Source organism: Pithys albifrons, chromosome 10, assembly GCF_047495875.1.
Source record: "Pithys albifrons albifrons isolate INPA30051 chromosome 10, PitAlb_v1, whole genome shotgun sequence".
Taxonomy (NCBI): Eukaryota; Metazoa; Chordata; class Aves; order Passeriformes; family Thamnophilidae; genus Pithys; species Pithys albifrons.
Genome location: NC_092467.1, coordinates 7,303,305 through 7,316,875, shown reverse-complemented (window position 1 = coordinate 7,316,875; position 13,571 = coordinate 7,303,305).

Below are 13,571 nucleotides of genomic sequence, written 5' to 3'. Positions count from 1 at the left end.
CTCGTGTCCTTGCCCTGCTCCCCCACCGCATGAAAGCTGCTGAGCAAACAGGAGAAAATCAAAGGCGATTGCGCCCCGCTGGGTTTCCGCACCGCCGGCCCCGCTGCCAGCTCTTACATAAGCCCTCAGCTCGCCCGGTGCTGTGCTCGGGGCTTTTTTCTTGTAAACCAAGCAGCTGCCCCAGCAGAGCCCCTACAATACCCTGAAGTTGTGCTACCCACTCTGCTCATCGGTGAAGACCTCTCTCCTGCCTCCTTGTCAGCCTATTGGGGTTTTTTATCCTTATCAAAGAAGAAATAAGACCTGGGCAGCTCCTCAATTCACAACTAGCAGATTGTTGGCATGACAGGGCATGGGTGGAGGGTTACAGCCAAGCCAGGATTGTCCCCATAGCATCCCACAGTCCCCAGACTCAACAGAAAACCACCACGAGCTGCCACCATTTCATTTCAACTCAACAGTTCTGGTGGCCCCAGTACAAGAAGGACATGGAACTGTTGAAGCAAGTCCAGAGGAGACCTATAAAATTCATAAGGGGACTGGAGCACCTGCCCTGTGAAGGCAGGCTGAGGAAGTTGGGGCTGTCCAGCCAGGAGAAAAAACGGTTGTGTGGAGACCTCACAGCACCTTCCAATGTCTGAAAGAGCCTACAGGGAAGCCAGAGAGGGACTCTTCTTCAGGAACTGTAGTGACAGGACCAGGAGGAATGGCTTCAAACTGAAAAAGAGTAGGTTTAGATTAGATATAGAGAAGAAATTCTTCCTTGTGAGGGTGGTGAGGCCCTGGAACAGGTTGCCTAGAGAAGCTGTGGCTGCCCCACCCCTGGAAGTTTTCAAGGCCAGTCTGGATGGGGCTTGGATCAACCTGGACTAGCAAAAGGCATCCCTGCCCATGGCAGGGGAGTTTGGAACTGGATGGGCTTTAATGTCCCTTCCAATCCAAAGCACTCTAGGATTCCACGTTTGATCTCATCCTACCCTCTTCAGGACTGAGGTCTGGGTCGTATTACTTTCTCCTGCTGGGAAAAGGAGATGCTTTGGCCCAAACCTCAGCTCCATAACATCAGACCTCATCTGCCCCTGCTTCACTCCCTGAGCATCACAGCTTTGTCACCATGGGCACAAGGGTGCATCCTCTCCACCAAGCACAGCCTGAAGCAGTAGGACAAATGGTCCCTGCTTTCTGTAAGGGTGTCTTGATCCTGTCATCTTTGGCTGTCAAGCAGTCCCCAGTCCTTAAGGGTGTCCCCAAACATGTCCCCTGCCTGCATTATGAGGACTGATTTCCCCAGCTCTTTTGGGCATGCTCTCAAGCCTCATTCCCCCACACTGTAACCCTAACTATTTCCCCCAGTCCTGTGGGGCACCCCAGGAAAAGCTCCTCAGACCATCCTAGACCTGCCACCCGCCAGTCTCCAGCAACATGCTGTGATTCTCTACCACGCAAAAGTCTTCTTACTTCCTACATCTTTTAACCCTGTTTAATATTTGCTAATTAAAAGCAATAAAAGAAGTCTGAAAATGCCATTTTCCTGGGTTTCATCATCATTTAAACCTAATAGCACAGCAGTCCTGTTTACCTGCATGCTCCCCAAGCCCTCATTAGGGAACTCCTCATTTTCCAGCATGCACAGCAGAGGAATGAAATCAAATTAACTCACACTCGGAGCTGTGGCAGGATTGGGCAAATCCTGGCTTGGCTATCTCTCTTTAGACTACATCTTGCAAACAGAAGGGCTGGAAACAATTTTGCTTTAATTGCTTTTTTAAATGCAGCCAGCAGATGGTTTGGTAACCCGAATTCATGACTCTTTCCACAGCTCCAGGCTGCAGGCTTGGAAACCAAACCCAAGAACAAGCCAGGTAGTGAGGGACCCATCCTGCCTGTTTTACTGAGGTGCTGGCCATGATGCCCAAGACAGGGCTGTCTGAGCTGTCAGAGAGGGACAATTTACAAGTGGTGTCAGGACCACCATACTCAGAAACAACCTGATAAGTCTGGAGAGCCCATAAGTAACATGGTCCACAGCTTCCCTGAGAGCATGGCATCCCCATGGCACAGGGAACATGCCCTGGCCACATGTCCCTTTGTTGCTTCATCCCTGGGGGCTGTTCCTGTGGACCTATGCCCAAAAGCATCCTAAATGCTCCTGAAAGATTCATGAATTAGGCAAGCAGAGTCCTTTTCTTGTTGGTTCTTGCCCTGACCTGTTGTGTGACTTCCCACTTGTTCCTTCACCTCTCCTTCTTCATGGCAGTCACAGGGTTTCTGGGCCAGTGACTGTGATGTCTCTGTGCCCATCAAACTGGGAAGAGGGACTGCCAGGGCTACATGCCAGTTGCAGACCTGTGCACTACAGCAGGTTTTTAACACCCCCAGGCTGACCCTCCTGACCCAAGTGGTTTATCCTTCATGGGTTAGTTCCAAATTCTCCATGAACACCCAGGTGTTCAGCATTCCACAGAGTTCTGCCCCAAAACCAGCCAGCCACAGCACAGCACAGCACAGAGGAACTAAGTCCATCCCAAGAACCTTGCAAACATCTCGTGAAGCCGGCTTGTTTTTCTCTTACCAAGTAATTTGAAATTCTTGGAAGGCAATCAGGAAAGTACAAAGTATTCCAGCTCAGGACAGCCTGGGACTCATTCCTTAGAGGCACAATGGTTGTTTACTCAATCCCTCATACATTAATATCTAAAAATTCATGAGTCCAATTGTAAACAAGAAGTACTGGCTTTACAGTGGTGTCTATTTAACAATAGTTGTTCCAGCCTGAATGCTGATTTTGTTGTTATCGTTCCTCTAATCTGGATATCAGAGGGTCGAGATCTTGCAAAATTATGGGAAATATTTCAAGTTCATTTATTTCTCGTTTTGAAATGCATCCCTCTGAAACCCAAGGCCAAAGAAAGACTATTTCAAATCAACATCGAAGAGCGCAGGCAGAGAGAAGAGCTGCTTGTGCCAGCACTGTCCTCTGGCTCAAGAACAAATGAGGAAAAAGCCGGCCATAGATAAGTTTGTGCTGGAAATCTGTAGAAGATTCCTAACAGTTGAGAGGGAAGGTTCCCAAGGCAGTCTCCTAAGGGGATAAACAGACACAAAATACCCAAACCCAACCTGTTTTCAAGACAAAGCACAACTGGTTTCTGGAAGCACAGCCTGTGACGAGCAGGTCTCATCTGCATTCATCAGCTCAAGGACTCTAAGTCCAAAAGTGCAGGACTCTTCCCAGCACTCCATCTGAGGAATGCATCTGAAACTTCATCCCAAGACCAATCTAGCAAGACCAGCTCCCTCTCTCAGGAGGAGCTGTGGGAGATGAGCATCCTCAGTCAGTTTGCAGACACCATCAAGTTGATGTGAGTGTTAATCTGCTGGCTATAGGAAGGCTCTGCAGAGGGATTGAGGATAGGTTGGATTGGTGGGCCAAGGCCACTGCTATGAAGTTCAACAAGACCAAGTATTGGATCCTGCACTGGGGTCCCAACAACCCCCTGCAGTGCTACAGGCTAGGGGTGTTGATTGACAGCAGCTAAACAAGATCCAGCATGCCAGGTGGCCAAGAAGGCCAATGGCATCCTGGCTTGGACCAGCAGTAGTGTGGCCAGCAGGACAGCCCAGTGACTGTCCCCAGGTACTTGGCACTGGTGAGACAGCACCTTGAATCCTGTGACGAGTTCTGGGCTCCTCACAACAAGAAAGATAATTGAGGTGTTGAATCATGTCCAGACAACCGCAACAAAGATGGGGAAGGGTCTGGAACACATGTCCTGTGAGGAACAGCTGAGGTAGTTGGGGGGACTCAGCCTGGAAAAAAGGGAACTCAGAGAGGACCCTCTCACTCTCTACAACTCCCTGCAAGAAGGGTGTAGCCATGTGGGGATTAGTTTCTTCTCCCAGGTAATAAGGAACAGGACAAGAAGAAATAGCCTCAGCTTGCACAAGAGAGGTTTAGGGTGAATATTGGGAAAAATTTCTTCATCCAAAGGGTTGTAAGGGATTAAAACAGGCTGCCCAGGAACATGATGGTGACCATCCCTGGAGGTATTTAATAGACATGTAGGTGTGGCATCTGGGGACATGGTTTAGTGGTGTCCTTGGTAGTGCTGGGTTAACAGTTGGACTTGATAATCTTAAAGATCTTTTCCAACTTAAATGATTCTACAAATCCCTCTACAGGATGGACATGATCCAGAGCTCTTTGGAGCTCACCTTTCCTTCCGTCTTTACTGACTGGCATTGTCACAGGCCTTTCTTACGTCAGACACCTCCACACGTGCCCTTGCTCCAAGTGGGTGAGGAGAGACAAGTTAGAGAGCACTCTCCTGGATGATTAGGAGTTGTGTGAATCCCCAGTTGCTTGTTGTGGGGACAGAGCCTCGGGAGCAGCAGACTGCAGGGTAATCTCAAGAAAACCGCTCAAGAGGAGGGAGATTTCCTGAACAGGAGGTTCATGCATTTTTATCTTTGCTGCTGTCAAAGGGCAATAGCTGAGACTGCAGTGTCTTGGAAAGCCTCCACGAAAGCTATCTCTCGAGGACATCAACAAGTCTGGAAAATCACCTTCACTCTCTTGATAAAGGTTTCAGTCAACAACTGCACTCCGAGGCAGGTTCTCAGGCAGCAATCACTTCTACTGGCCAGAAATACATCAGCTTGTTTGAATGAAACCTTTGGCTCGCTCAACCTACAGGTATTGCCTGCAGGTGCACAAGCCTGCTCTCCTGTTGAGGTTCACACTGCTTCAGCTGTGAATTCTGCCCCACAGGAACAAGACAGGCAGGTGGGGATTATAGGGTGGTCCCCCAAGTGCTGCTAACTCACTATCCAAGAACAAGAGCTCTCAGATAAGCCCTGATTTCAACCAGTGAAGAAATACAAGAGGAAACACTCCAGAATTCAATCACTCTCCCTTCTTGCCCCATGAAAGACTGCAGGACATGCCATCCGTGAAAATCCATGAGCTTTTCATCTTTGTTGCTGCATCTGCAGCCAGAGAGACCTCCACTGAGGAGAAGTCACTATTGCATCAAAACCTGCTGTGCTACAGCAATGCAAGAGGTCGCACATGGCTTCCTGTTCACCCCAGCAAGCACCTACTTCCATGGGCATCATGGGAACATCCACTTTGGAACATTTCTCTCTATGTTTGCAAACAAATACTCTCCTTGGAAGAGCCCAAAGTTTGTCCAAGCAGCCCACCTCACCAAGGAGGAAACCATCTGCCCCAAACCTGTCTGGGACCGTGCTGATGCCACTCAGGCTGGTAAATACCACATATAAATACCCACGTCAGGCTATGGTGGGAAAGGCTCCTTCTGCTCCTCAATGGGTTGGGGCAGAAGGATGATCCTGCAGACTGGGCAGGGTGGGAGCTCCTCCCTGACCGCCTGCAGTGACCACAGTGGAGCACAAAGCCAAATTGCTTTTATGGTTTTGCCTGCCCAGATCCCCAGCTCTCGCCCATCCTGCCCATCAGCCAGTCCACCCAGAAGGCAGCTGTTTGTCTTGGATGACCTCCTGCCAGACCAGAGCTTTCCACAGCATGGCTCTTTTGTGCTGCCTGAGTGGATTTCCTGCCGTTTGATCTAAATTTTCCCATCGTTTCACCGAGTGCATCCTGATTTCCTTCATCAGACTCAATCTTTCCGTCAGGGAGGTGGCCCTGCAGCATGGGGCTATTTGGCAGGGAGCTGGGGGAGAGGTTTGGTGGCCAGTGAGCAAATGCTGATGTTTCATGCCTGGAGCTGGAGTGTGGAAAGGACCTTCCTTCCCAGGTGGATCAAGCATGGACATGCAGTGCCCTCTGCTGATCTGGCTGCCGAAGGAAATTCTACAAAAAGCAGAATGCAAGGCTCAGCAGCTTTGCAAACCTCTGAAGGGGCAACCAAGCCTCCAGCCTCCCTGCAAGCAAGACAGGGACAATACATTCACCTCTGCTGATGAACTGCCCCATTTATCACAGCTCTTGGTGCTGTTTGAGAAGCAGAGCTGGTAGAAGAGGCCCTGGTATGTTCCATCAGCTAACTCCACAGCTGCAGGCTATAACTACACCTAAAGAAGCCAGGACATCTAGGGCAGGTTGCCCAGAGAAGCTATGGATGTCCCATCCCTGGAGGTGTTTCAGGCCATGTTGGATGTAATGTGGTCTAGTGGATGGGGTCAGGGGTTGGAACTGAATGATCTTTAACATCCCTTCCAACCCAAACCATCCTATGATTTTATGATCTTCCCTGCCCTCTGCACTCCCATTCACTAGACTGAGCAATGCTCTCCTCCTCCAAGCAATGAAAAGGAGAGAACAGCCCGGCAAGATGGGCACAGCATTAAGGGACAAGGAGCCAGTGTGGGAGACAAAATAATGTTCCCTTTTCCCTTGTCCAGAGGCTCCCTTTCCCAAGAGAAATGGGCTGCTTCATCTTGAAAAAGTGGAGGGAAGCAGACACATGGGAAGGACCGGCTGGTGATCCAAACTGTCCAGGGAGCAGAAAACCCTTTCCAGGAATGGTACAAATCAGGGTGTGAAACAGACACATCACCCATACCAGAAACTCACTGAATTACTACTCTTACTACAGAAGCCTTCATGGGAACACAAAGGTACTGATTAAACAAAGCCCCAGAAATGTCCCTTACAATGTTCCTGCTTGCAGGATTGGAAGCAAGGCTAGCTGTAGCCCAGCATCATTAGCTGCAAGTCCAGTATCAGTGAATTTAGTAGTTGCAAGGAGTGTTAGGTCTGCAAGTGTCTCTGCCCAACTCTTCTGAGCCAGCTAGAAGAACTGCAGAGTGAAGGCAACTTCAAACATGGGCAGAAAGAGCATTCAGACTGGTTTGGCTGGAGTTGGTAGGTCCCCACCAGTGCATCAAAGCAAACCTGGAGTTGCTCCTGAAGCAGCATCCAGCCATGGGGCTGGCAGGACACCCACAGCTCAGAGCAGCTCACACCAGAAGAAACCACTTTGTTTTAATTTTCCTTCACCCTGTCAAAGGCTCCACAATTAATTTGAGGGTGAAAAACTTAGAGTGAGGTTTAAAGGCCACAATGTAGGCAGCAAAGTCCATTCCTGGTTAGTAAGATTCATTTTAGGAGATAAGGCTTATTTGCATTGAGGGAGTGATAGGAGTTTATAACACTGGCATCAACCTGAGCCCCAGCAGGTTTACGTGGCACAAACAATGTCCTAGTCACCCCCTGGTCCTGGACTGAAATCTGCTCCTTCTGACTGCAAAGACTGCACATTCCTTATCTCCACTGCCAAGGAAGGTCCCTGCTAAAATGTAATGCATTCTAGTTTTGATTGCATTCCCCTTGCCATTAATTTTTCCAAGACTTCTAAGTGATCAGGACATAAAGCACGTGAAAAAGGATCTAGCTTAGTCTGCACTGGATTCCAAGGCAGGGTTTCCTTCCTCCTTGTTTCTAGTCACAGCTTTTTAGACACTGTCAGTCCCCTTCTCCGAGTACCCACATCCCCTCTCTGCCATCAGTCCCCACTTGTTATATACCACACTTGCCATCCTCAGGGATATAGGAGACCTCTGCACCTTCACACTGTGCTTCTGTCTCCTTGGAGCTTCTCCAGCTCAGACAAGTGACTCAGCTAAGGGCTGATGTGTGAAGTCAAGACTCCTGGAAACCAAAGCATAATTCTAGAGGGGAGGAGCAGATGAAACCACACACAGCATCAAGGCAGAGGCCAGACCGAAAACATCAGTGGCTCTCTCAGGACCTCCCATTCAGTCTGACCTCTTTCCCATGAGCACTGTTTGTGATGTTTTATGGATACATCAGCTCAGAACACTCCTTCCCCCAAAACACAGCTGCTCTACACCAGAGTCTGGCTGCTGACTAACTGATGACAACAATGACATGTTTTAGATAAATGGAAAAAGAAAACAGACATACAAATTCTTCTGTGAAAGAAATTAAGCTCATGCCACAGAGACCCAGTGCTTCTGGCATAGAGACTAAATTTTCTTGAGGAGCATCCCAAACCCAGCACCTTCCAAGGTACTCACATCCTTTAGAACAGAGCCAGGGATGCAGCTGACAGTTGGTGAGAAGAGCACCACGAGGACACCATATGGTATCCATCACCCACATCCCCTTTTGCCAAATCCACCTCTGGCCCATGTGTGCTGAGAGTACACAGCCAGTGTCTCTGTGACTGCACCTCATGGGGAAGTACCCAGCCAGGATGATGGACTCCCCTCTGCACACTGTACCTTCGTGTTATCTCACACCTGCTGTAAAGTACTGACAGAAGACACGCTGAATCAGGAGTTCTCAGGTGGGGAGCTCTCAGATGGAAGAAAATAATTTGTTATTTTAGCACCAGCATAGCCCTGTGCTGATTCAAAGCCTTGCTGCTTGGGGAGCAGAGGATGTGAGATTCAATGCCTGGTGCCCTGAGAAACAGCTCTGTTCCAAACCACGATGGAATGTGCTGGATCTGGGCAATGGGGTGGCCAAGCAGACCCATGTGACTCCTTTTCAACAACTCAAAATTATTTCTGGCATCTACTTCACAGGCCTGCCATGAGGTACCTTGGCTGCTGATGGTACTTGAAGTGGCAGTACTCAGATCTCCCACCTGCACCCATGACCAATGCCAGCCCTGTTTTCTGTACCACTGATGCAGTCACCAGTATGTTGTTACCTTGGAGAAGTCAACAAAGCCCACAGCCATTCTTCAGGAGCATGTCCCAAGCAGGCAAACAACTCCCATTTCCCTGAGCTCAGCAGCCTTGCCTGATAAAAGATGGGATGGAGCTGTTTGGGGAAAAGGATAGTTTCCAGCGCTGGCTCTGCTCCCATCAGATAGAGAGTGCACAGCACAAAGTCCCAGAGGTACAGCTCTGGGGTGGCCCCGGGACACCACCCAGCCAGACAGTGACAGGGAACAGCCCAGCTTTCCATCCCACTGGGGTGCTGTGGGGCATGGGAGCAGTCCCTGAACACAGGCAAGGGCTGTGGTCATTCCAGCTCCTGGCCAGGGAAATTGCCCACTGGCACCACAGTGAGTTGGGGAGAGGAGGCACAACACCCTGCCAAAGCCCATGTCCCAGCCATGCCAAGACTCAGCCGCAGGAACAGCTTCACCCCACTGCTGAAAAACAATAGCTGACCAAGTCCGTGGTGTCTCCAGTACCCATTCACAGGTACCACTCCCTGCCTCAGTTTCCCCAGCTGTCAAAATCATCCCACCCCAGGTCCTGGCAAGAGCCAGTTTGGGCTATTTTACATCTGAGGCTACTCCAGCTGTGACCAGGACGGCGTGGGCAGCCTCACATCAGCCTCTGCCAGGCAGAATGGAAGGCAGCAGGCAGAAAGGGGTGCTCCTACCTGCCCCCTTGCTCACCATGCCTGTCTGGGTGCTCCGTGGGGAGCAGGACGTCGCACAACCCCGGGGCCAAGGAGCATCTCCACCAGACACCCAACGCTTCCTGAAGCCCTCTGGCTTCTGGTAAAGGAGCTGGACCCACTGCCAATGGAGCCTTTTGTGTGCCCTGTCCCCAGGCTGTCAGCATAGCAAACATCCACCTGCAGCCCTCCAGTTCTGGCAGGGCGACATTGCCATCTGCTGCCTGCTGCTTGGCAGGACACGTCAGCCTGCCTCTGCCACCCAGCCATGGCCCTCCTCCAGCTATCCCTGGGGGGATGGAGGACTGTCCCTGCAGGGACCCTCAAGCACCAAGTGCCACAGACACAGGGGCAGCACCCACAACACCGTCTCCACACTGAGCTCACAGCTCCAGCCCGGCAGCAAGGAGCTAAAGGCAGCTGTGCTTCCTCCCACCATGCACTTCTGGGTCAATCCTGCTCCAGGATATGTGGCTGGAACACTCATTTGTGGCTACTGGACCTGCAACCACCCAGCAATACAGGGATGGCAGAGCAGTGTCCCAAACCAGGGTCCTGTCCCTTTCTTTCACAGTCATAGAATCACAGAGTAGTTTGGGTTGGAAAGGACATTTTAAATATCTAATCCAACCCCCCTGCAATGAACAGGGACATCTTCAACTAGATCAGGTTGCTCTGAGTCCTGTCCAACCTGATCTTGAATGTTCCCAGAGACGAGGCATCCACCACCTCCTGGAGCAACCTGTGCCAGTGTTTTACCACCCTCACAAGCACCAGTTTCTCTGTTCTGAGCTGCTGTGTGACAAGACCCTGGCACTGACTGCTGCCCTCAGCTCTGCTGGTGACTCACCCACCAAATGAGAACACACACCTCCAGCTCTTCTGCCTTGGGTTCTTCATCTGGAAACATAAAGATGGTATTTTTTAACTCGCAGCTACACCAAGAGATGTTCACTTATTTTAAACTTCAAAGCACCTACATACTGTTTCTACAGCTTAAGATAGGAGGTGCCATTAAAGGGAGGAGAAGAGTAGTAATTATCTGCAGTTCAGAAGTTTAGCCTTCAGAGAAGGAACTGGGTTTCCAGCTATACTTGCCAAATGTTTTTAAGCTGATCTTTTCAAGAGGCTGTGTGGTTTATAATTGAGATTAGCTGCCTGAGACAGGTTTCCACATTAGGCCTGAATTTATAGGTCACTTATGCAGATGAAGGCTTGCTCTGATCCCTGAGAGGGACAGTGCTATGGAAGTGCCACTCAGAAAGCAATGAGGGCTGAGGAGAGCTCTAATGTCAACAGTTGCCATCCTCCTTTATGTCTGAATAGCAGTTAGATCCACTCAAGTGGGACCTGCCAAAATGCAGGCCTCGAGGACTAGCCAAGCTCAGAACACTGATGGCTCTGCTTTGGTAGGAGAACAATCAAATGCTGAGCAATACACTCAAAAAGTTATCCAAGATGTAAGACCCAGCCCCTGGACTGAGGGGTAAACAAATTGAAAGCAAAGAAACTGAAAACAAGAAAAGCTCTTGAACAGTGCAGCAGTATTGGTAATAAAATAATCACATTCAAAGCCAGCACAGGATCACCAACTTAACTGCATCCTGGGAGACTTGTGAAAAGCCAAGAAGTGGTGTCCCATATCCCCACTGTGTCCTGGACAGACCATCCAGACACACACTGATGGCTGGACAGGTCACCTGGTCACACCCCTTGGTGCTGGTGTGCATGTGGCCATGAGGGACAGGCTGAATGAGTGAAGTCAGGCTTGTCTGAGAGCAAAATCACCTTTTCCTCCCCTCATCAGGTCTGACACTGAGATTTGCTGTACTGTTCCTAAATACTGAAGTCTTATTTCCTACATTTCCCACCCACGTGGCCCCAGACTTGCAGCCTGCCCAGTCACTCCTGCAGATCCCAGTCTTTCCAGTTGCTGATACCTGGATGTGCCACAGCCCCATTGTAGCTGTGGCAGAGACCCCCAGGAGCTGGTCTAAGACATCCTCCAAATGCAGCACATCTAGGCCAGACATGCTCAGGAAAGCTGCTCCAGCCACCTTGTACTGATGGCCCGTGGGGCTGGTGGTCTCTTGAGACAACCCCAGGGAAAGCCAGCGAGGATATCTCCTCCTCTGAGCCTGTAATCTGAGCTTCTGTCTGCCTTTGTGCCTCTGACAGCTCCTGCAATGGACCTGGGAGCAACTTGGACAGGGTATTATTTGGGTTTCCTCCCACTGTTGCTTCTCTGTGGGCAGGCAACGTGGTGTTTATCCCATAACCCAACACTGGTAATCAGGGAAAATACCAGACAGATTTCAGAGCAGTCCAGGGACTGCAAGGAAAAAGGAAGGACTTCATAAAGAAAAATATTTTCAAAAGCACTTATCTCCATGCTTTAGGTTTTGTAACATCTTATTATTCTTATATCATTTTCTCACCCAGGTCTTATGACTTTGTGCTTTCTTATTATATACAGCACCTCACAAGGCTTTTCCTTGGCTGTGTATTCAGCCAAGAGCTCCTCTACAAGGAGAACCAGCCCAGGAGAACATGTTACTCACAGACTCAAGCAGGGAGGACAATTTGCTGTATTTTTCCCTATTTCAAAAGACTGAAGAGGAGAATGATATTCATCAATGTACTTTTTTCTTCTGCAGCATTTCTTTTTGTTCATGAAAGAGCTGGACAGGGGGAAGGACATCCCTCCAGATACCCCAAAACACCCAGCATGGATGGAGAAGGATCAGCAATGGCAGGGGCACTGTGGGACCACACCAACCTAATGCTACTTTTGGGAACCTGTGTTGTAGAAAGAGCTTCAGCTCTCCTCCCTGCTCTTTTTGTAGCTTGTGAAGGGCCTCAGCTGGTCCCCAGGATGATACTCCTCTCACCATAACAAGAGGAACCTGTCTCTGACCCCTGCAGATCTCTTTCCATGGCTTTCTCTTGCCCTCTGTTTTTTAAATCATCTCCATTTTATGCTCAGTGACGGCTTCTTTATGGCTTCAAGTAATAGAATCATAGAACTATAGAAGTGTTAATGCTGTAAAAGCCCTTTCAGACCATCCAGTTAAACCATTAACCCAGTGCCCATGACTAAACCATGGCCCCAAGTGCCGCAGCTATATGTAATTTAAATGCCTCCAGGAATGGTGACTCTCTCACTTCCCTGGGCAGCCTGTTTCACTGCTTGACAACCCTTTGGGTGAAGAAATTTTTCCAAAATTCCAATTCAAACGTCCCCTGCCCTATTATTTCCCCACCCTAAGCTAAACCCCTCTGCTTCGTAGAGATGCTGCCAAGACCTGGTGGTGTGATGTGGTTGGCTGCAGTGCAACGGGAGGCTACATGGGAATAAAACTATTTAGAGGAGGTTTTCAGGCTACTGTGAGCAGGGTTCCTTCATTTATATTGCATGCAGGCCATAAATAATGGTTCCAGCCCCTTGGAGAGCAACAGGGCCCTGCTGAAGCAGCCAGCTCACGGGTGCTCACGTATGCTGTCACTCAGCAGTGACCTCCTGGCCCAGTTGGCTCCAACTTCAGAGAGAAATGGATTTGCACGTCTCTGGTTTCCTGTGGGCATCACAACATTGACTCCTTTATTGTATCTAAAGCCGTTTCCAAGACACAAGCTCTCATTCACTGCGTGCAAGCTATCCAAGAGAGGAAAACCAGAGGCAATGAGCACCTGGGGAGGAGGCAGTGGGATGGTGACAGCTTTGTCAGGCACTCACCTGGTGAGTGGTACTGTGCTCTGGACAATCTTTAGGATTCTCCGAGTACATCCCAGGGGTAATTAATCCTTTCCACGTGCTCTCCCAGCTCCTGGCAGTAGGATCATATTCCCATTTTTGCATGTGCTAAGTCCTGATCAGCCATGCTGGACTGAAGGCTGCTCTGTAGCATTTTTGCTGCATTATTACCTGTTGCCAGGGTTTTGGGGGATTTAATTTCTGCTAATCCCCAATAAAACAACTGTAGGCTGAGATTCCTCAGTTCTGAAATTGCCCATAAAGTGAGTCAGCTCAAAATAAGGGGAAAGGTTCTATCCTGATGCCAGAGAGGAGAGAGAAATCCCTGCTGTGAGGAAGGGAAAGCTACGCAGCATGTGTGAGACAGGCAGTAAGGGAAGCAGGGAGGAAATATCCCTGCAGGAAAGCTCACACACTGAAGAGAGACAGAAACACACATGCTGGACT